At 38.2% G+C, this 21,714-nt stretch overlaps 1 protein-coding gene across 1 annotated transcript in view; it reads right to left on the reverse strand.

The window, feature by feature from the left end:
• syt7a (synaptotagmin VIIa) overlaps positions 1-21,714 on the reverse strand; it is a 136,169-nt gene that overhangs the window by 113,586 nt on the left and 869 nt on the right. The window lies entirely within an intron of this gene.

The following is a 21,714-nucleotide window of genomic DNA, read 5'->3' on the forward strand; positions in this document are numbered from 1 at the left end:
CTGCTCATTATGCATCCAACTCCTCAGAATATTCATCGAGATCATGAATATTTAACAGTCTCCTCAAATGATTCTTATTGATAAACATTTAACAGGTTATCGCTGGGGACGAGTACAAAGGACAATGAGAAATGAATCTATCAGGTCGCTGAAAGAGTGTAATGGTGTGCTTTTCTTTTGATCCTCCTACTGTCTCTCTCAGGCTCTTTATGTGGCTGGATTATTTCCAGGTGTAAAGAAAGCTAAACACAGGCAGACAAGACAGACAGACAGATAGAGATGGACAGATAGAGAAAGATAGACAGACAGATAGAGATAGTTAGATAGACAGACAGACAGACAGACAGAAAGATAGATAGAAAGACAAACAGACAGACAGAAAGAGATAGACAGACAGACAGACAGATAGATAGATAGATAGATAGATAGATAGACAGACAGACAGACAGATAGAGATAGACAGAGAGAGAGAGAGACAAACAGACAGACATACAGACAGAAAGATAGATATAGACAGACAGACAGACAGAGATAGACAGACAGACAGACAGACAGAGATAGATAGACAGACAGACAGACAGACAGAGACAGATAGATAGATAGATAGATAGATAGATAGATAGATAGATAGATAGATAGATAGATAGATAGATAGATAGATAGATAGATAGATAGATAGATAGATAGATAGATAGATAGATAATGATAAAAGGACAATATGGTGATAGATAGAGACAGACAGACAGACAGAGACAGAAAGACAGACGGACAGCAAGATAGACCGACAGACAGACAGAAAGATAGATAGACAGACAGACAAAAAGATAGACAGACAGACAGAGACAGACAGACAGAGATAGATAGACAGACAGACGGACAGAAAGATAGACAGACAGACAGACAGAAAGACAGAAAGATAGATAGATAGATAGATAGATAGACAGACAGACAGACAGAGATAGATAGACAGACGACAGACAGAGATAGACAGACAGACAGACAGACAGACAGAGATAGATAGACAGACAGACAGACAGAGATAGATAGACAGACAGACAGACAGACAGACAGACAGAAAGATAGATAGATAGATAGACAGACAGACAGACAGACAGACTGACAGACAGAGATAGATAGACAGACAGACAGACAGAAAGATAGACAGACAGACAGACAGACAGAAAGATAGATAGATAGATAGATAGACAGACAGACAGACAGACAGACAGACAGAGATAGATAGACAGACAGACAGACGGACAGAAAGATAGACAGACAGACAGAAAGATAGATAGACAGACAGACAGACAGACAGACAGAAAGACAGACAGAGATAGACAGACAGACAGATAGATAGATAGATAGATAGATAGATAGATAGATAGATAGATAGATAGATAGATAGATAGATAGATAGATAGATAGATAGATAGAGATATAATGATAAAAGGACAATATGGTGGAATAAGAGGGATGAAGGAATGAACAGACTATGAAGACATGGCACTCATTCAGTACAATCTGTCCATGTCAACACATTGCCAGATTTTAACACACACACACAAACACACACACACAATTCTCTGCTAACAACCTTGTTTAAACACACACAAGAATCTGACGAATTTCCAGACTGCTGCATCATTTGTTATGGATGAATATCTATTACATGTACTGTATATTTCTATACACTGCTTTTGTGTGTTGCTGTGCATGGTATTATTGTTTGTATTATTTTGTTGATGGTGTGTGTTTATCAGTTCATTAGCTTTCAGCTACACTCAGACTTCAGCAGATAGTTCAACAGCTGCTACAGCTGGAAGACCGTCACGCAATATATATACAATACAGAAAGCCAGTGCATAACATATATGACGTCCTATAAATAAACACACACACACACACACACACACACACACACACACACACACACACACACACACACACACCTCCATCAACTTAAAGTGAAAGCACAACCTCGCACACATTCCCCTTCTTTTCTCTCCCTCAGTGAAACACACACACAGTCTCTTTCCACTTAGCACAAAAATATCAAATATGAATAGTGAGTCACACACACGCTCTCTCTCTCTCGTTCTGTCTCCAGCCCTCTGGAGAGGCTCTCTGCTCTCCGGAGAGGAAAGTGATTAAAAGATTTTTCCCTGTTTTTCCTTTCACAGCTCCTCAAAAGCACAGCGCAATACATGACAGGCATTCACACACACACACACACACACGAGCGGCAAAGAGTGGTGGGTTTGTGATGTCATAGTATATATACCTCAGTCATTATCTAGTTGTGGTCGCTGTCCTGGGTTATTTGTATTCTTTTTAAACACTACCTGGTTTTGTATCCTTAGCAGAGATGTATAGTAACGAAGTAGAACTACTTCACTACTGTACTTAAGTACTAAAAGGCGGTATCTGTACTTTACTAGAGTATTATTTTTTTCTCCTAATTCCACTTTTACTTCAGTACATATTTTCGATGAGTTTAATACTTTTACTCCGATATTTTTTTATGTGCTGCATCGTTACTCGTTACAATTATAAAAATGTTACGAATCATTCCATTACAAACAGAACTGTAGATGGCAGGTTTGATGAAGCTGTCACATCACTGAGCGAATCAAGCGATTAAGAAGACTGCGCGTACTGACTGAACTGCTGTGAAGAGAGAGATGAAAACCGAGCCGAGCCTGATAATGACTCGTTCACGAGTCAAGAACCGGTTGCATCGGTTTTCGAATCACCAGTAGTTCTTTCTGACAGTTCGATTCAATAAACCAGTTGAAGAAAACAGTTCACCGGTTCTTTTGCGCTCGACGTAATGGCGTCATTGGCGTTGACTGCAAGCCTTCGGTTTACCAGCGCTCATAACATTAGCACAGAATCAGTTCAGAATCAATCACCAAAAGAATCAGTTCGGTTCAGAAGCTCTGTGTGTCGGTTTGCTTTCACGCTGAATCACACATGCGCAGTATCATCAGCTCCTCGGTTCTCGAATCGGACACGTCTGACAGAAACGGTTCTTGACCTCTGATCTATAATATAAGTTATATATATAGATCAGTGTTCTTGACTCGTGAACGAGTCGGTCTGTTGTTCGTTATCTGGCTCGGCTCGGTGTTCATCTTCAGTTCTCTCTTCACATCAGTTCAGTCAGTGTACTGTTTGAGTAAATGAATTACTCCGGGATATTGGTTTGTTTGAACTCAGAGGGAGTGTCAGCCACATTAAAAAAGTTAACAGCTTAAGTCATTTGTGGATTAATGCCTATTGGAGACGCGAACCGTTTAAAAACGATTCAGTTCGATTTGGTGAACTGTTTCAAAAAGATCCGGTTACATCGAATGATTCGTTCGCGAACCGGATATCACAAACTGCTTTGTTTTGAACTCTCTCACAACAGACACGGAAGAGAAGACAATGCTGAATAAAGTATAGTTTTTGCTATTTTTGGACCAAAATGTATTTTCGATGCTTCAAAAAATTCTAACTGACCCTCTGATGTCACATGGACTACGTTGATAATGTTTTTCGTACCTTTCTGGACAATGGAGGGACTGAGAGCTCTCAGACTAAATCTAAAATATCTTAAACTGTGTTCCGAAAATAAACGGAGGTCTTACGGGTTTGAAACAAATAGACGACTTGCAATACTTAAGTACAAAAAATGTTGAATACTTTAGTACTTCTACTTAAGTGTGGTGCTTAAAGAGCACTTCAACTTCTACTCAAGTCATTTTTTTGATAGAGCACTTGTACTTTTACTCAAGTCTGGGTCTCTAGTACTTTATACATCTCTGATCCTTAGTGATTATGTGGTCTCTTTTTACACTTTGTGGACTCTTTTTATACAATTCCACAGTTCTGTTTTCTTCAATAGCTGGAGTTCTTCAAAACAGTTGCAGAGGAGAGAATAAAAAGAGAAGAAAATAAGATGAAGAAGAAGAAAAATAAGAGGATGCGACAGGCAAAGAGTGGAAAGGAATAGGAAACAGGATCATGAGATGAGATGCAACTGCACGATTAATCCAAATAAAAGCAAAATCAATATATGGCTTAGTGCCATTATCAAATAGCAAAGGCTTCAAATTTAATGAATAAATGTATGCGCTTTTGTATGTGTGTTTCAGAGTGAATCGTGGAACTGTGTTCATTTACACGTGAGCAGCTCATGATCCAGAGTCTCAGAGCGAATCAGTTCACGATAAATGCTGTTCCACACACACTCATCTCTGCATCTGCTCTAAGTTTGGGTCACTGAAGGCATGCACAACACACACAACCATCATCCCAAACTTAACTGAAGAAGCACTTATAAACTAGCTGCTTAGTTTAAATTCTCCCTGTGGTTTGCCACCAAAAAAAAAAAGCTCAATGGTCTTACTCTCATAAGTACTCATAAATATTAGTGTAAATTTAAAGCTGCAATGTACAATAAAATTATTATTTTTTCTTTAATACCAGATTTAATAATAATAATTATTATTATTATTCCTACAAATTAATATGTAATAACATTTATGGCTAAACTGCGCAGCCCTATATCATCATTATTTTTATTATTATTATTAGTAGTAGTAGTTGTTTTATAGTCATATTGATTTATAATAATATTTTTGACAAATTCTGCAGCACATTATTTATTTATTTATTTATTTATTTATTTATTTATTTATTTAAAAGCTTGATGATTTAACATTTGAAGATGAAAATATTCCGACGCCATAAAAATTAAGAGTAATTTTACAGTTGTCCTGTATAGGAAAATTATCTTTATATTTTTTCTCTAAGATTGTTATTATTATTTTATTCTTGTTGTTGCTGTTGTTGTTACTATTTTATTATTATAATTCTATAGTAAAAAATTTCAAAGATTTCTGGCCACATTTTGCAACCCTACAAACAATCAAAGCAAAAAATTATGCATTTCACAACACAATTGCAATTTTTTCCCCAAATCATGCAGCCCTGATATGATACAAGATGAGATCAGATTAACAGAAAGAATGAGAAGGGAGCAAGCAAAGATGTAAGAAAAAGAGAAGCAAGAGAGAGAGAATGCTGCTCGTATTGAACCAAGGGATGGTTGCATAACGCATTGCATGCACAATACACGTCGTGTGCCTTCACACAAGCAGACATGCATGCAGCATCATGTACTCGCAATCCTCTATGGACACCTTTGCAATTGAATCGCCATTGGCTAGTTAATTTTTTTGTTTACTCACCAGACTGATGTACTATATATGAATATGTATATTATACATTTTTTATATTTTATTTTACAAACACACACACAAATTTATATATATACATATATATATATAGCACATGCACACACAAAAACTTGGTAACCACGTGTTAATGCATATTAGTAATTTTAACTAAACTTATGAATAGGTGCTTTTTTAATCATTCTGTTTCTCTGTAAAAGAAAATGGTGAAAAGAAAGATAATAATACCATGAATTCTACCAATAAGAGCAATATACACTCACCTAAAGGATTATTAGGAACACCATACTAATACTGTGTTTGCCCCCCTTTCACCTTCAGAACTGCCTCAATTCTACGTGGCATTGATTCAACAAGGTGCTGAAAGCATTCTTTAGAAATGTTGGCCCATATTGATAGGATAGTATCTTGGAGTTGATGGAGATTTGTGGGATGCACATCCAGGGCACGAAGCTCCCGTTCCACCACATCCCAAAGATGCTCTATTGGGTTGAGATCTGGTGACTGTGGGGGCCATTTTAGTACAGTGAACTCATTGTCATGTTCAAGAAACCAATTTGAAATTATTCGAGCTTTGTGAAATGGTGCATTATCCTGTAGCCATCAGAGGATGGGTACATGGTGGTCATAAAGGGATGGACATGGTCAGAAACAATGCTCAGGTAGGCCGTGGCATTTAAACGATGCCCAATTGGCACTAAGGGGCCTAAAGTGTGCCAAGAAAACATCCCCCACACCATTACACCACCACCACCAGCCTGCACAGTGGTAACAAGGCATGATGGATCCATGTTCTCATTCTGTTTACGCCAAATTCTGACATAGCATCTGAATGTCTCAACAGAAATCGAGACTCATCAGACCAGGCAACATTTTTCCAGTCTTCAACTGTCCAATTTTGGTGAGCTCGTGCAAATTGTAGCCTCTTTTTCCTATTTGTAGTGGAGATGAGTGGTCCCTGGTGGGGTCTTCTGCAGTTGTAGCCCATCCGCCTCAAGGTTGTGTGTGTTGTGGCTTCACAAATGCTTTGCTGCATACCTCGGTTGTAACGAGTGGTTATTTCAGTCAAAGTAGCTCTTCTGTCAGCTTGAATCAGTCGGCCCATTCTCCTCTGACCTCTAGCATCAACAAGGCATTTTCGCCCACAGGACTGCCTCATACTGGATGTTTTTCCCTTTTCACACCATTCTTTGTAAACCCTAGAAATGGTTGTGCGTGAAAATCCCAGTAACTGGGCAGATTGTGAAATACTCAGACCAGCCCGTCTGGCACCAACAACCATGCCACACTCAAAATTGCTTAAATCACCTTTCTTTCCCGTTCTGACATTCAGTTTGGAGTTCAGGAGATTGTCTTGACCAGGACCACATTTCTAAATGCATTGAAGCAACTGCAATGTGATTGGTTGATTAGATAATTCCATTAATGAGAAATTGAACAGGTGTTCCTAATAATCCTTTAGGTGAGTGTAAATGCAGTAAGGATTTATGAGCTGCTGAATTCATGAATATTAATCAGGTTGTGTGCATTCACAAATCAGGGATGATAATATCAGAGCTCCAGCCAATTAGATTGTCGTTTGCACATAAGTTCCACCCACTACTGGAGAACCCAGCGGTTCTTAAAAGATTAAGTATTTTGAAAGGAAAAAACAATAAAGAATATTGTTTCAATATATTGTGTCAATTCTGCATCGTATGCAAGACACTCTTGCTCTGTCTCTCTCTTTGAGTGTGAGAAAAAGCAAAGTCATGGTGAGTCGGAGTCATGCGCCTTCCCACTAGAGTTTACGGTACATTAAATACAGGTGTGTTGTGCATCCACTGAGATGAACTGAAAAATATCACTGATTGCTTGACAAATATTGAAACTCTGAAGCGCTCAGAGTGTTCTGTGAGTGAAAATATATCTGTGCTTAACTTATACTTAGCCTCCAACTCACACACTGGCGAGTAAAATCTAAGAATTTATTAGCCAGTGGCTAATTTTAGACATCATTTAGTTGCCCAGAGTGAAGAGTTTGTCACATATGTGAGTGATTTACTCGCAATGTAGAGGGATGTATAGCTATATGACGAAAGCCTTTCATGTCTCAGTTACCTTCCTGTGTAGGTTCGCGTAACCAGACCTTCAGACTGATGGTCTGGAATTCATGGCAGCTTTCATTGGCCAAGGCCAGCCTATGAAGCCGTTTGACCCACATGTCAAACAACCGACCACAGTTTGTTTCATTCATCATCATGTTTTGGGGCGTGGAAATGTCGCTACAATAACAGACCGGTGTGTAAAACTCTCAGAAGAATTTTAAAGATTCTATGCTGCAACCTGTAATTTTTCACATACTTTTAAAAAACCAATATTTGGTTGATCCTGATAAGTGCTCGTCATCACAGCTGTAAACATGACGGCTTTCTTCTTTCGTAAGGGGGTTTGGCGTCACGGCATCTTTGTTTCCAGGCGGAACGTTAAAGAACACGCATTCATGTCTACCGGATATCCTTCATAATTTAACCAATCCGACGACAAAACTCCTGAAGTGTTTTCACTTTTGCGTGCAGTATGTATCAGATGTTTAGCCAACGGTCCGTCTGAGGCTGAGAATACTCCCTGTGCTTCTCTCATCATCAGTAAACCTGCTTTCACCTCTGAGTTTACAAAGCTGCTCAACCTGACTGCCTGTTATCGCTCAGACCCATGCTCTCCTTTACATGACCTTGACGGAAGAATCACTCCAGGGATTCATCTCTCCATCATTCTTTCATGCACATTTTGACATATTAATCCTGCTTCAAAACGTGAAATTCTCGGAGAGTCCGGAGCCAGTCCTGAAAGAACGTGAAGAGAAAATGAGAGGTGGGATAAGACAAGGATAAAAGAGACAAAAAACAAGGTGAGATGAGGCAACATGAACATGAGAGACGAGAAAAATGATAAGACATAAGAAATAAGAAATTGAGAGTAGTAGAAAAGAAATTAGAAAAAGAAAGTCAAGCTAAGACCAACTGAGATAAAGCATGAAGAAATAAAAAGCAAAGAGAAAACAGGGAAAGAGAAGAGAAAAGAAGAGACAAGTCAAGAAGAACACAGATAAGAGAATAAAATTAATCAAAAAGACAAGGAAACAAGAGGTGAGACGAGGTAATGTTAAAAAGAGAAGAGAAAAGGTAGAATTGAAATGCGAGAAGATGAGAAAAGAAGAGAAAATGAGCCATGACAAGACAAGACGAGAAAATGAATTGTCAGGAAGAAGAAATAAGCAAACAATAGTTGATGTGAGATGAACTGAGAAGAGACAAGAAAAGAAGAAGTGAGGCAACGTGAGATGAGACAAGTAGAGAAAAGTAAGGGACAAGTCAGAAGAAAAAACATCAAGCAGAGGCTACCTGAGAAATAAAAGAGACAAGAAGAGAAGAAAAAAAAACAGCAGAAGAGAACAGGCAAACTAAAGCAACTACGGTCGCAAGTTCTGTCATTACCAATAGAATTCAATAAAACTAATGACCATAGTTAGCAAACAATTATTTTAGGAAATGGACCCCAGAACAGACAAGACAACGAATGCTGAAGCGTCTTCATCCTTCTCTGAATGACAAGTGAGTCTGGACCAAACTCAAGTCCACTTCACTGGAGTGCTGCGATCCCTCTTTTAGACCGAATTAATACACTCTCTCTTGTCAGATGGAGGATTTGAGCCAAAACCCTGCTTTTAGTGCTGGAATAAGATCAAGAGAGCCATCACCATAACTCTGCACAGGAGAACCTTCATCTACATTATAACAGCCAAGTGAAGACCAGAGGACTTTACGCCACTAGACACGTTCAGTTGTCCACTGTTTTACTGGCCCAATGTAAACTATATTATCACACAGTTATCCTAGTATAGCAGAAACATGGTCTAAAATGCATGGCATGTACAACCTTTTACCTAAGTATCTCAAAGAACACTTACAGTAAAGCAGTCATGTGTCTTAGAGAATAAACTTATAGCCTATGTGCACATGTAGTAGCACAAACAACTATACAATGTGTTCTACGGACACAATGCATTTAACACAACTACATTTTTTAATAAATAATAGTATACCTAACTTCAGGAAGATACATAGTATGGAGCACAGAGACTTTAAAATGATACCAAACATGAAATGTTTACAATCATGAATCCTGAAGATATAGTAAATGTTTTATGTGAGCATTGCAACTTGAGTTCTTGGCATTTCATTGTCAACTTTTAGTGACCTGGACCATGTGTTTAGGGGGAAGGGCAAATGGTCTTTTTTCTAGATCTTCCTATCTGATCAAATCATTGCAAGAGTTTCTGACTGTTTAGCTTCACAAATAATCAATTTCATAAGGAAATAATTTCACTCCTTTCAATAGTATAACTAACTTTATCTACATACATACAGTGTACTGCTGTAAAGCAATATATATTTGAGCGGCAACCTCCCGCTCTCTTTCGTGAAGCCAACAAGGAAGTGACTAAAACTGTAATTCATCGACTGGCCACTTTTTATAACCCATACGTTTAAATTATATTAAGACTTAAAGTTCTGCATAATTAATGGCGTGGCCACTTGAGTGACAGGTGGTTTGCCGCTGCTGACAGTGCCGTCACGCTAAGTGGGCGTGGCTTCAGCAACTAGCTCTTTTTTTTTTTTCAACTTTTGCCCATTTTATTATCCGGGAGAGTCACGCTGTGACACACTGCCAAGATGGCGACAGCCCGCTCTGCACACTTTAGGCTTCAAAAACGCACTTCAGGAGTATACGGGTGATGTCACGGACACTACGTCCATGTTTTTATACAGTCTATGTATATACTATATAATAGGGCAGGGCAAAACTTTCTTTTTTTTCAATGAATCGTTTTTTAAAATAACATCGATTTCAACATTGTTTACACCAAATAGATTCTCAAAAGCCACAAATCATACAGAATTGTTAAACAAAGGATTTAATGTTTACAGAAAGTATTATAACGATTGCTTTTATGTTATTGGTAATTGAAATGCAAATATTATAATACTTTCTTGTTTGCCGTCAGCATTAAGCAAATACGCATTTATATAATTTAAACAAATCTTTGAATGGCTAATGAACATTTAATTTCACAAACATTGTAAACTTAGTCTAATTCAGCTGTGAGATGTCGAGAAGTGTGCATGTAACCTGAATGATCATGTGTTCTCTGTGTGACGGTCGGTCCATGTGAATTGAATGCTTTAAACTATAAACTTGTAATTTCAAATTGTGCTGTGCTTTATGCATTTGCCCACTGTCATATTCACGTCATTTTCTCTGTGTGCTGTATGTACAATGAGTGTTACCCTGGCTTTATTTGAAAAATATGATTCACAATGCACACAAACTTCCCAAAATACTGAGTGCCCTGTTGGTTACAGTGGTTGCTTCCTTTTTAATTATATTTTTATTAAATATTTATTTGTGAAAAATACTTCGGCCCTCTACTTTCCAAGATTTCGGCATCGGCTGTCAAAAAAACAATATTGGTTGATGACTAATTATCTCCCAATTCGACTATAAGGCATAATACAAATATTAAGATAAACATTAATAATCATAATTTCCTGTAAAGCTGCATTGAAACAATATGTATTGTGAAAAGCGCTACACAAATAAATTTGACTAGAAATCTGACTTGACATTTTGCATGCTTCAGTACTGTCTGCTGAGTATGACCTGAAATCTCCTCCGCCGTCTCATCCGATGCCATAAAGCTGAACGCAAGGCTATTTGAGTAGCACATCGACTCTATTTCAGGTGCTCTTACACAATGCCTGTAATTAGCTCCTGTAGTAGTGTGTGTGTGTGTGTGTGTTTGAGAGAGAGAGAGACCCCACCACCAGCTCTTTACTTCACTGAACAATATGGGTCATGTAAACAAGGAGTAGCTAACATCACGAAACAGACAATCACTTTTGCGTCTCATAATGCCTATTCTTCATGTCATTTTACTGGGGTGATTTTCTAGCTAATGAAAATGGAGTATGATTACACACACACACACACACACACATTTTCCTCTCTCTCCCAGCTATCCATTTAAATTCCACCCATCCAAACAGACTCGCGCATTAGTGTGGACTCACAGGAGTCGTTCTGTCTCAATCCTGCCATTGCATCTGGTCCAAACACAAGCGGGACCCACCCAAGATGGCAAGACAGGCCAGACGCTGGCAATAAAACTTCAAACTATAGAACAGATTATAAGGAGCGATCCAAACCACTACTTCAGGAATCTCTAACTTAAATATTACAGCATGACCTTAGAAACACCAAGGTCATGGGTTCAATTTCAAGGGATTGAAGCACTTAATTTGAAGCAGTGTATGTTGGTTGGGATAAAAGCATTTGGCAACTGTGTAAATGTAGATGTAGTTTTTAAAATTATATCTCTGACTGACACAATTGACCTTTCGCAAAGACCCACCCCCCTTTCATTAGTGTTGAACATCATATTCTCACGCAATCAAATTTTGTACATATTGTGGCTCTTTAATGTGTCATGACAGATTGCTGTAGCGCCACAGTTCAAGCCGCACATCTTTTCATCAGATCAAATCATCTTTTCATATTTACTATTTAAAGGTGCCATCTGTCATGTCTGACAAAAAAAATCAAGTCATACTCCACATTCCATACCAGATGGGGGCAGTATGCCTCAATAAAGTGAATTGGTCTACTCTAGAGTAACAAACGAGAAACGGCATAGTCTCTATGCTCCGCCCCTACCTTCACAACAACCCTACAGCCATAGCCGAAGCCTAAGAGGACGTTTTGCCTCCAGAGGAACGTTGGGTGATGTCAAGTGATTTCGAAACATGACATCTTCAAGCTACTCCCCTTCAACTTTACCAGTGAATATGTTCCTATTCATTTTGTTCATATTACATTTTGAGTTGTATATACACATTATTTGAATTAAATTAATTTGACAGACAGCATTCTGTCAACATCATTGGTCAACATCAGACAGCTGATGTTGACCAAGCTAGCCCCAACCAACGTAACCAGAGCTGCCAACTCTCAAGCATTCACCGTGAGACACACGCAATTGACTCTTTTCACACGCTTTCACGCCACACATCAATTTTCTCACGTACAGAAAATCCACGAAGCAAAGAGGACACGGAGACCAACAGACTAGACAGAGCAGGTTAGTTATGATATAAAAAAATGGGTAAGTTATAGCTAGCTAATTATCAAACGAAGCTACGGTTAGCCATCGCTAACATTAGCACGTTTATCGAACAGCCTTCGATACATTTCTATGTTATAACTTCCCGAAAAAAAATACACAAACATATAAAACAAACTTCTAGCGAAATACTAACAGCATCTAACTTACCAATCCAAAAGAAATGTTGCAAGTTCGGTGTCGAACCTCATTTCTTTCAGGTCCATCAGTTGTCTCCAGCGATTGAAAGCAGTGCCGATGTTTACTCTGGTTCGGCTCCTTTTCTTATCGGATTTGATTTGTGATTCCGAGCGCGGTTGTTTCCCTGTAGCGGGTGGTGGTCTCTTGCCAAGGGCTTAAGTCATCCTTCCGGTCTCTTCCCTGAACTGAAGTAGTGGGCTGTACTTTCCACATGATTGACATCAGGTATAAGTACGCCCACAAGCCCTGCAAGTTATTCGTGTATTGCAGGTTGGCTGGTGGTTATGTTGCCCGCATACTGCCTCCCATGGCCGAAACTGGTATTACGACACCTGTCGGGCCGGGGATAGTAATGCTAATGCTAATTAAGGTTGATATCTCTGCAGCACTATAACTTGACATTTTTTTAATGACATCATCGCCCTTATTTCTTCTCATTCTTTTGATGCCTGTAGGTCATTTTTTGGATATTTTTACCTAAATTTTTGCACATGGCACCTTTAAAGCACGAAATAAACATGAATAAAAATCAGAAGTTATCCTGTTATAAACACGGAAAAACTTTAATACAAACATTTTTCAATTTCAATTCCACCGACGTTAATCTACTCTTCTGTCTGGTTTGTTTGTTAGACAAAAATGTCAGATTTGGCATTATGATTGGTCAGATCGCCTGTCAATCAATTACAGTGTTTGTACATTGTATTCTGTGTTTGACACAGACAAAGTCCAATAAAACATAAAATTACCTAAGATAAAATGCCACGTATCCATTCGTAAAATATGTTAACCATAAATAAAGTCTAACTAAATATGATTGGAAGACAGACAGTCCACTTGAATAAAGTCATCACTGATTGGTCAGAGACATATTTTGCATACACTATACTCTACGACATTCTGTAGTATAAATGGTAAAAGTAATGTGTGTGTAACATTTCCGTCAACTGGAGGTGTCCAATTTGAACATTTCTAAAATATGGCAGAGTATTGCAAGTAGTGCATTGTACAACATTTGGAATGCAGCCAAAATCTTTTTATTTTTCACAAAAGATTAAGCAAGTTATGTTTTTAGTCAGAAATGAAGTTATTCACAACCAAACAAATGACGTCTAGCTTTCATGTTGTTGTAGGCTTAAATTTAGCTTGGCAAGTGCTGCTTTTAGACCCTATCTAGACAGCATTTGTGGTTATATTGATTACCGCAGAAAATTTTTTCAACTTGCTCCTCAGTTTAAAAAACAAGTCATGGTTACAGTAAGTCTTGAAATTGAAGTACACAGAACCAAGCACTTTGAGAGCCTAAGGTGAAGTTCATATTTTTGTTAGAAGCATTTAAAAGTGCATAAATATATGTATTTCATTGTCTATATGATCCTTTTATCCGTTGAATTGCTGTTCTAGGCAGATTAATTTCTGGTAACGTAATTCCTATGAGTGCAATTTGCTTTCGGTAATCTTGCATTACGGTATCATTAGAAAATTACTGGGGTTTAAAGCATCATGATGTGGATTGTAATACATCTTGAATATGACTTTGAGACAAGATTAGTATATTATTCTCCCATTTAATTCTCATGTTAACATGTATAATACATGTTTATTTCCATTGTTTAAGCTCTTTCTGTAAATATGAAACCAAACTAAAGAACGATTACCAATTATATTCAGTGGTAAGCAACTGCAAATGCTGTTGGCGGAGATGTAAGGTGGAGGTAGATGCAACAATGTTTTTCTGCAGAGTTATACCTCTCCTCCTCCTTTTGCGGTCTCTCTTTACTGTTTCTTGCTAATCACTTTGATGACTCTTACATCGTAATCCAGATAGCAGCAAATTACATTAATGGCCACTAGTGCCATTGATTTGTGAAACAATAAATATTGCTTCAGAAGATACATTTTCACACAGTCGCCATGAAAAATATTTGTCATTGTGCACTGGGGCGTTCGGGCTACTATTTTGATTTAGTCCAACCCCAGGGTGGAAATTAGCATTAATCAATGAGACAGATGGGACTTTTAATCGCTCATCAGACTTCCGGATCAGATAGCAACGCTTTCCGACATTTTAAAGGGCCAAATTATGAACAATTACTCCATTAAACATGCACTTAAACTTCTCTGTTTAAAAACTTAAAGACTCTGTGTCCTTCAATGAACCAACTGTGATGGCGAATCTTGAAAAGAATAGAAAAAGTAAAACCTGGGACTCTGAAATATAACATGCTCACTCGTAAGGTCACACGCTTCTCTCCGTTCATGATGATAATTGAATTTCACTGTTGAAGAATGCACCGTAAGAAGCATGAAAATGAACCACGGGGTCTTTGCATTTCATTCAAGGTCACGTCCACACTCCCATTTGCCAATAAAATCAATCGCGTGACCAGCCTGTGACAGAGAACGCAACAGATTATTTCTGAAGAATTGTGAGCGATCGCATTTAACTTTGATACATGCCAACATATTCATTAACTGACAATTTTGGCATCCAATATTCATTATGATGGAGAGGCTCAAACTCACAATCAATTTCCTGTTTCTCATAAGAGCAGGGTAAGATCCAACGGAGCTTAAAATCAATGCTCTTCCCTCTCACTTATCCTCTGTATAATAGCTCGCTACTGGTTTCCAATTGCTCTCCCTTGTTGTCCAAGCTCAGGTACTGTGAGTAATATTTTAAAGAAACGACGGGTCACAGGAGCGACTCTCCAAGGGTTCAGCGGCCATCTTCGACCTGGCTTTTAGAAACTCTTGAAGCTGGAAGAAATACATCTAAGGGGGAACAATGGCTCTGTAACTCTTTGGATGGAGTTGAGAGCTAATTATCACTATCTAGGGGTGTTTTGATCACGAATGACTCTGTGTTTTTGAACAAATCTTTAAAGTGAACAAATCATCTTCTTTGGTAGAGTGTGTGACCACTATGGTGACCTAATCCTGCCTTCAAAAACTGATTGTAACACAAGCAAACAGCTTTATACTGCAGAATGAGCACAGATTGCATTGGCTGGACCTACTAAACAAACACACTCCTTCACTGAATAAATCAGAGTGAATTTAAAGCAATTGTATATAGTAGTTTGTTTGTTTTTTTGGACTTTGGAGCCCACTAAAGTTAAGGAGAATTCACTGTCATAAATATATTACAAGCCCAGTTTACATGGAGCATTGTATTCCAATTATAACCAGCTTAAAGTTTTTAATCTAAATGAAAATGCTCCATGTAAACACCTCAATCTGAATAAAAATGCTCAAACTGATTGAAATATCAGTTGGATTGAAAGGGGTGGAATAAACCCTTTCATGAACTGATCAAACGGAAAATTTCACCATGTAAACGAGCTGATCCGATTACTTCCGAGTGTACGCCAATCAGTGCTACCTGCGATGGAGACAAGTGTATTCATTACTATTTTTTTTTTTAATATAACATAATTAAACAACTGGGTGGTTCTGGTCTTCCCAGGAGGGACGTTCTTAGGGGACGTTCACATGTGGAACCTAAAAACGCGTGGAAAACGATAGGCATGCCACTTTCTCCTTCTTTCCAAAGCGCTCTGCCGTTGCTAAGAAACCATGTCCTTTGCTCTCAATGACGACATGGAAGTTTCAGCAAAAGATAAATGGATTTCCAGCACTGAAAAATCACTTTCAGCAGCTCTACTACAAAATTTTTACTAAATGTATGTATCCCTGTACAGTTAAGATCAGCTGTTCCTCTATTTTGGCTGAGCTTTCAATGTTGTTACAGAAAGGATGATTGGTTGGTTCTTGTCACATGACCAGTGGTGCACTTGCAGCATTTTGAAAATTTCCAGACACGTCTGGGAAAGAACGGGCTCGTCGCAACTCTCTATTTGCTGTGCATCTACATTTAAAATAATGAACTTGAGCTTGCAAGAGACGCAATATGTGAATGGCCCCTAATCCGGCAGGTAAGCAATGTGCACATCTCACAATATTATTCAGATTGAATGAGTCAGCAGCACATGTAAACACCAGATCGATTAAGATCACATCCCATGTATAAACAGTCAACCAGAATCCGTCAATTGGAAAGACTTCAGTTGGAATGGTAAAATGGAGCTACTGTCTGAGTTACAATGGAAAGCTGTGCACAACCATTTGTTGCAGCCCGTAAAACAGTCCACCCTTCTTGTGGGATTTCACACCCAAACATACATACTCCCAAAACAGACGTTTGGGTTGGAACGTGAGAAAGAGACAGAAACCATTCACCTTAATAAAAGTCAGAAAATATTTTGAAAGTCATAGGTAAAAAAAAAAATATCCATACAGTTGCTTTAAGTCTTCAACAAGGAGTTCTGTAGTGAATGAACAAAACATGTTCTTGAACTTAAATTTTCTAACTGAAACAAAAGGGGGCATGTCGTTCGTTCGTCCAGCAAAAACTGTTGAATAGGTATGGGAATAGGTAAAATTTCTGAATGTGTAAAATGACCGATGAGCATACACAATTAAAATGATGCTAACTGGCAGTAGGTTTTTGGGAATGTATTGCTTTGATGCACAACTGGTTGCCCAACACTGTTAAAGGACATTATAATACAATTATCATATAACTAGTAAATAATTTAAGCCAAATTTTGTTGTATTTTTTTATGGCAAGACAAAAAAAAGCTAAGTTCAGCGGTCCCACAAAATGTGACAAAAAACTATTGGAAACAATAACAGATTGGAACTATTTGCCTTCGTAGATTTGTAGATGCTGGTTTTACTTATATATATGATAATAAGACTCTTTGGTATTGAACAATTCAGTGTGGTCAAAAAAAGTGGTCAAAAAATTTATTTCTCCATTGATGGGCATTCACGACTTGCAATGCAAGCAACATTAAACTGCAAAAGATTCGTTATATTATACTGTCGTAGATGTTTCACCCATATCAGATCTTTTGGGGGGATTCTCAATAGTATCAAATTGATTTTTTGATGTCTCTTCCATGACATTTAGTGGCTCAGATGATTGGCTCCAAAAATGTGTGCTCATAAAGCAAAGATGGCAGCATTAAGGTCAATCTGCCATTGAATTGAATGGGAATGCAAACTCATTTAATGCAACCTACTGAACAAATCTAAACAACCGAATCCAAAAGGCTCAAACTTAAACTCACTAGGATGAATCAAAATACCCAATACTAATACATAAGGAGCACAATCAAAATGGATTTCAGAGTCATTCAACAAAGATTTACAATCATTGATCTTAGTTATAGATCTATGGTATTTAGTACCGAAATACACCTAAATTCTGTATTGCTGCAATTTAATTAGAAGATTTGACACTGCAGTCACTCAAGATTTAAATACAGAGCAGTCTACGGAGTCACAGGAAATTTGTCTCTTTTTATTTCTTTCTCTGTTTGTCTGTGTCTCTCCATCTCTCACTCTCTTTCAGATCAACAGGATTGTATGAATAATACATGTACTGTCAATCATTTCAGCACATTATACCCCTCCTGTCATCTTCTGTGCCTCGGTGACACATCCAGATTTACACACATACATTTTTTTTTTCACCGTTTGGTCCATTCCCTCACTTATCATCTGCAATCTGTCCACTTCTTCACTTAATACAATCACACACACAAACCTATCTAGCATGAGGGGCCAGATATGGACATGATAAATGAAAACCAGCTCTTATATTTAGTCCCCCAATCTTTAACATGTGGTCCATTCTAGTGAGTAACTCCATCTATCAATGACATAAATCAAAAACACACACAGAGAGAGAGAGAGATGCAATAATCAGTAATGGACCTCAGGCGTCATCATTTCTTAAACCATATTGATAAACCCCTGTGGATGTATTCAGAAACAATGACATTTCATGTAAGAGGTTTGCTTGATTTGAGGCTCATCGTAAAGTCACACTTGTCTGTATTTAATAAAAACGAGTAATTAAAGGAAGAGTAAGAAGCATGAAAGTTAAATATGTCTCATAGAAACAGTAGGAGAGGGGGTGAGGCTCCAGATTGTGTTTAACATCTCTACAGTCTGTTCGTGATTCGGTATTCGTTCCTCAAAACAAGTTACCTCATTAAACGTTTTGGCGTTTTTTTAATCGAATACAATTAGTGGGTAACAACCCTACAGTTGTGATCACTCATGTGATACCATTTGCAAAAGCATATCTTTATCAGTTAACTAAGTAGTTAAAGACATAGAAACGAGACTGTAATAATAAAACACAATATGAGACAAAAGCTCAACCACACGCTTCCAGCGTCACAGAAGCGCGGGAAAAATTGAAAGTATAAGGCTACACATCATCTGCCTACTTCATCAATTAACTCCATCAGTCACACCCCGATTAATTAAACCATCAACAAACACATTCCCTCATCATGTACAGGCTTTCGATTACCTGCCTAAAGTTACATCCCGACTGAGTGAGAGCACCTGCTAAATGATCTTGTATTGGCCTAGTGGTTGTTCGTTTGTGAAAGAATCAAATGAATCTTTTAAGTGAACGAATCGTTATTATCGTTCAGTTCGATGCTGTGGATCTTCGTTTGGAAGGGCGTGACTTAGCATGAACCAATAGCATTCATGTGCATTCTCTAATGGCGAATTTCATTGGTTGAACATGCTGACGGAATACGCCCCTTCACTAAACAAGTCACTTGAACAAAATTTGATCAATAGGCTACATTTAAGTTGTAAAGTTGACGTATTGAAGCAAATAAAGGAATTAAGCATTAACAAATACTTATGATGCTTATCACTGTTTATTGAGTTTATAGACTACATTTAAAGGCAAGCAAATTGAATAAAACACAACAATGCTTATCTCAGTATAGGCTTCTCGCTCGAGTGAATGACTCAATGACTCGTTTGCTCTTAACACACAAAAGATTCAGTTGTCGCCACCTGCGAGCATAGAAGGATGAATAAGCGAATCGTTAATAGATTCAAAAGATTCGAATCGCTGAGATGCATCATGCCAGCCACAGTGGGTTGTATGCATGTCTTGCTAAAGTTCTCTGGATGATAAAATAACAAAACCCGATTGAACTTTGTCATGCACGGAGCCCCGCACATTACATGCAAGAAAAAATAAATAAATCGTGCACACGATTTACTAATTCGTTCCCTCAATTTACTAAAACGTGCACACGATTACTATTGCATTCGCTCGATTTGCTAAATCGTGCGCACGGTTTAGCAAATCGAGGGAACGAATTCGTAAATCGTGCACACAATTTAGCCATATATATTTTTCCTGCATGCCATGTGCGGGGCTCCGTAGTCATGGGATGTTCATAAATGGACTGAATGACATCTCATATGTAAACACACTGAATGACATTGAACAAAATAAACAAATTGAGTAGCTATTTTTCCTTGTGATGCTTAAACTCTGTTAATTGAGAAGATTTGCAGACAAAATCTTCACAGGACTTTTTCTTTCGACTAGTCACCATCGTGTTGAAAAGGTCACCGAATAAATCAGCAGACAAATCTTTAATATGTTCAAAAGATTCGAATCGCTGAGTCAAAGTCCCAGCCACTACAGTCGTGGCCAAAAGTTTTGAGAATTACATAAATATTGGAAATTGGAAATGTTGCTGCTTAAGTTTTTATAATAGCAATTTGCATATACTCCAGAATGTTATGAAGAGTGATCAGATGAATTGCATAGTCCTTCTTTGCCATGAAAATTAACTTAATCCCAAAGCCTGGAGATCATTATATCAGGCTGATTGGGTTAGAATGGCAGACTTGACATGTTAAAAGGAGGGTGATGCTTGAAAGCATTGTTCTTCCATTGTTAACCATGGTGACCTGCAAAGAAACGCGTGCAGCCATCATTGCGTTGCATAAAAATGGCTTCACAGGCAAGGATATTGTGGCTACTAAGATTGCACCTAAATCAACAATTTATAGGATCATCAAGAACTTCAAGGAAAGAGGTTCAATTCTTGTAAAGAAGGCTTCAGGGCGTCCAAGAATGTCTTTGGACAAAAACACAGCCATGAATAAAGAATGGTACCAAAACACCCTCCAACAGCAACTTCTTCCATCAACAGTTTGGTGAAGAACAATGCATTTTCCAGCTTGATGGAGCACCGTGCCATAAGGCAAAAGTGATAACTAAGTGGCTCGGGGACCAGAATGTTGAAATTTTGGGTCCATGGCCTGGAAACTCCCCAGATCTTAATCCCATTGAGAACTTGTGGTCAATCCTCAAGAGGCGGGGGGACAAACAAAAACCCACTAATTCTGACAAACTCCAAGAAGTGATTATGAAAGAATGGGTTGCTATCAGTCAGTATTTGGCCCAGAAGTTGATTGAGAGCATGCCCAGTCGAATTGCAGAGGTCCTGAAAAATAAGGGCCAACACTGCAAATACTGACTCTTTGCATAAATGTCATGTAATTGTTGATAAAAGCCTTTGAAACGTATGAAGTGCTTGTAATTATATTTCAGTACATCACAGAAACAACTGAAACAAAGATCTAAAAGCAGTTTAGCAGCAAACCTTTTGAAAACTAATATTTATGTAATTCTCAAAACTTTTGGCCACGACTGTAGTGGGCACGTTAACCTTTTCGTGATGTGAAAAAAAGCACACCTACTGATTACTGAACCCTCTCATGGAAATTGTCCATAGATTGACTAAATGATGTCTTAATTAGTAAATAATGCCTTAATTGGAATGACACAACAGTTATTATGATAACCTTCCAAGCTAACATGGAACATTTCCTTGTGTGACTCCTGTTTCATGTACTGAAATGTACATTATGTTGATTCGTGTTTGCGAGTTGAGTGGGGAAATCTGAATAAACACCTTGCTTTTTTAAAACCTGATCCAATTTCTGTGTCAGGTTTGTACTGTGTGTCTCATATTAGCCTGATGTTTGAGGGCTTATCCGTAACCACCTTTCATTTCCAAACCCACACAGTTGCATTCACGCCACGGTTATTATCTCCTCACGGCCATTACCGCATATCAAACCCCGTCTTTTGCTCTCTGGCTCTCGGTAGCAGCAGGTGTTGCAGGCGCAGCCCAAACGCGCCTCCACTCTTAATTC

Source organism: Carassius carassius, chromosome 43, assembly GCF_963082965.1.
Source record: "Carassius carassius chromosome 43, fCarCar2.1, whole genome shotgun sequence".
Classification (NCBI taxonomy): Eukaryota; Metazoa; Chordata; class Actinopteri; order Cypriniformes; family Cyprinidae; genus Carassius; species Carassius carassius.